Genomic DNA, 2,794 nt, shown 5'->3' on the forward strand with positions numbered 1-2,794 from the left:
CCTTGGCGACAAGGAGGATTCAGAACTGCAGGTAGATACGTTCGGAGAGGCAGCCCTCTCTTGGACTTTGGTCTGGGGTTGTCACCGCCTTGGGAAGGATTTGTTGAGGCTATAGTATTTGTCCTGGGAGCCACCCTACTCTTTATGTTCTGTTTTCACCGTTTTCGCTGTTAAAAGGACGATCACAGCAGCTGAAGGCGCATCTCAGTCTCTCGTATATAAGTGAGCTTCGCGCAGCTCCCTTTTACCTTCGATTTTGACTGTTGAGGAACAAGGACGTGATAAGGCCGACGTAGATAAGCGGCACCGTCTGGTGAGGCGCGTGTAAGACTCCCATACATAAGAGAGCAGCGTGTCCGTTTCTACCCTTTCACCTCACGCCTTGTCAGACGGACGTAGATAAGCCGCCGACGTTCCTGGCCCATCATGGGATCCTCACAGTCTGTGGTCACGGCCTTGGAAATAGTGTTAAAGCAGAGGAACATCAAGATTGGAGGAGGAACACTTAAAAACTTTGTGAAGGAGGTGGAGAGGGTGGCGCCGTGGTTTGCCTGTTCAGGCTCGTTTACGATTGCCTCATGGAACAAACTTGGAAAAGACCTTGACAGAAAATTGGTGGAAGAGGATCTGCGCCTAGGGACCAAAGCTATATGGAAGCTGGTTAAGAATTGTTTAAAGGATGAAACGTGTAAGGCAGCAGTAGTAGAAGGACAGGCCACTCTCGAGATAGTCCGGGAAAGTCTGTCAGAAACCAAACGTAGTGAGAGGTTGGGCGCGTGCAAGAAAAAAGACGTCCTAAGAAAGAAAAAGTGCCCTCCCGGTAAGTCCAAAGACAAGGGAGCGTTGAAATTTTCAGATTCCAGCACTTCCTCCTCTACACATAAACCAGGAGGGGGAGCCAGCCTATACCCTGTGAAAGAGCTAGAAGCGCTGAACCTCGACAGTTCTGAAAGCTCTGAAAATAAAACCTTAGACTCAGAGGAGGAGGCTGAGCTAGATGAGGAAGCAGCTAAATATGAGGAGGAAAGATATTACCCAGATGAATGTAGGGGAAGTAATAGAAGCCTTCTAGCGCGGCCGCCACCAACGGCGCCTCCTCCATATGAGACACGCTCACGCGCCTTCTCACTAGTCCCCGAGAGGGTGAGAAGAAAGCTGAGTATGACATTTCCTATCTTTGAGACTCCGGAGGGAGGACGGGTCCATGCCCCTGTTGAATATAATCAGATTAAGGAATTAGCGGAATCAGTTAGAAAGTATGGAGTCACAGCCAACTTTACTCTAACACAACTCGACAGGTTGGCCATGACAGCATTGACACCAGCTGATTGGCAGATGATTGCTAAGGCAGCCCTTGCCAGCATGGGCCAATACATGGAATGGAAAGCGCTCTGGTATGAGGCAGCCCAAAAACAGGCCAGAGCAAATGCTACGGCCTTAATACCTGAGCAACAAGAATGGACTTTCGAACTCTTAACAGGACAGGGCCGCTTTGCAGCTGATCAGTTTGCTTACCACTGGGGCGCCTATGCTCAGGTCTCCAGCACAGCTATTAGAGCCTGGAAGGCACTGTCCAGGAGAGGAGGGATTGATAATCAACTTACAAAAATCGTTCAGGGACCCCAGGAAAATTTCTCAGATTTTGTAGCTAGAATGACAGAGGCTGAAGGACGAATCTTTGGCGATCCTGAACAAGCAGCACCACTAATAGAACAGCTCGTTTTCGAGCAAGCCACCCAGGAGTGCCGAACAGCCATAGCTCCCCGAAGAAATAAAGGGCTACAGGATTGGCTTAGAGTTTGCAGGGAACTTGGAGGGCCCCTTACTAACTCAGGCCTGGCGGCTGCCATTCTCCAGTTCCAGCGACGCCCCGTTAAAGGGACGGATAAAAGATCATGCTTTCAATGTGGGAAAACAGGCCATCTAAAAAGAGACTGCAGGATGACAAAAAGAGACAGGGGGTCTGCAACCCTCTGTGTCCGATGTGGCAAAGGCTACCATAGGGCTGACCAGTGCCGATCAGTGAGAGACACTAAGGCAAACTACTCCCTCCTTTGGAGACTCGACCTAATGAGATGTCAAAAAACGGGCTGGTGGGCCCCCAGTCCCAGGGCCCTCAAAGATATGGGAACTGCTTTCATAGGGCCACGACCCCGGCAGAGGAGGTCCCCCAAGAGGCGACACAAAATTGGACCTGCGTGCCGCCTCAGACTTCTTTCTAATGCCCCAGATGGGCATTCAGCCAATTCCTGCTCAGACTGTGGGGCCTCTACCCCCGGGAACCATAGGCCTTGTCCTTGGGAGAGGATCTCTCACCCTACAAGGACTGATAGTCCATCCAGGCCTGGTTGAAGCTCAGCGCTCTCTTGATATTCAGATTCTTTGTTCAAGTCCTGATGGGGTTTTTTCCATAAGTAAAGGAGATAGAATAGCACAGTTATTACTCCTTCCGTGCTTCCAGGCCACGATACAGGATACTAAGGGACCCATGGGGTCCACTGGTCATGATTCGGCATATTTGGTGGTTCACCTTAACAACCACCCAAAATTGAGCTTAGAAATTAATGGAAAGAAATTCGAAGGCATACTGGATACTGGGGCTGATAAAAGTATAATTTCCTCAAAATGGTGGCCTCAATCATGGCCTACCACAAAATCTTCTCACTCACTACAAGGATTAGGCTACCAGTCATGCCCTATGATCAGCTCTGCCACTCTAACTTGGACAACTGCCGATGGCCGACAGGGACAATTTATTCCTTATGTACTTCCCCTGCCTGTTAATCTTTGGGGG

The 2,794-nt window shown here is 49.9% G+C and overlaps 1 pseudogene; it reads left to right on the forward strand.

The window, feature by feature from the left end:
* Nucleotides 1-266: 266 nt before the first annotated feature.
* LOC134486035 (igE-binding protein-like) lies at nt 267-2,334 on the forward strand (annotated as a pseudogene).
* Nucleotides 2,335-2,794: the final 460 nt, after the last annotated feature.

The sequence above is a fragment of the Rattus norvegicus genome, chromosome 3, assembly GCF_036323735.1.
Source record: "Rattus norvegicus strain BN/NHsdMcwi chromosome 3, GRCr8, whole genome shotgun sequence".
Taxonomy (NCBI): domain Eukaryota; kingdom Metazoa; phylum Chordata; class Mammalia; order Rodentia; family Muridae; genus Rattus; species Rattus norvegicus.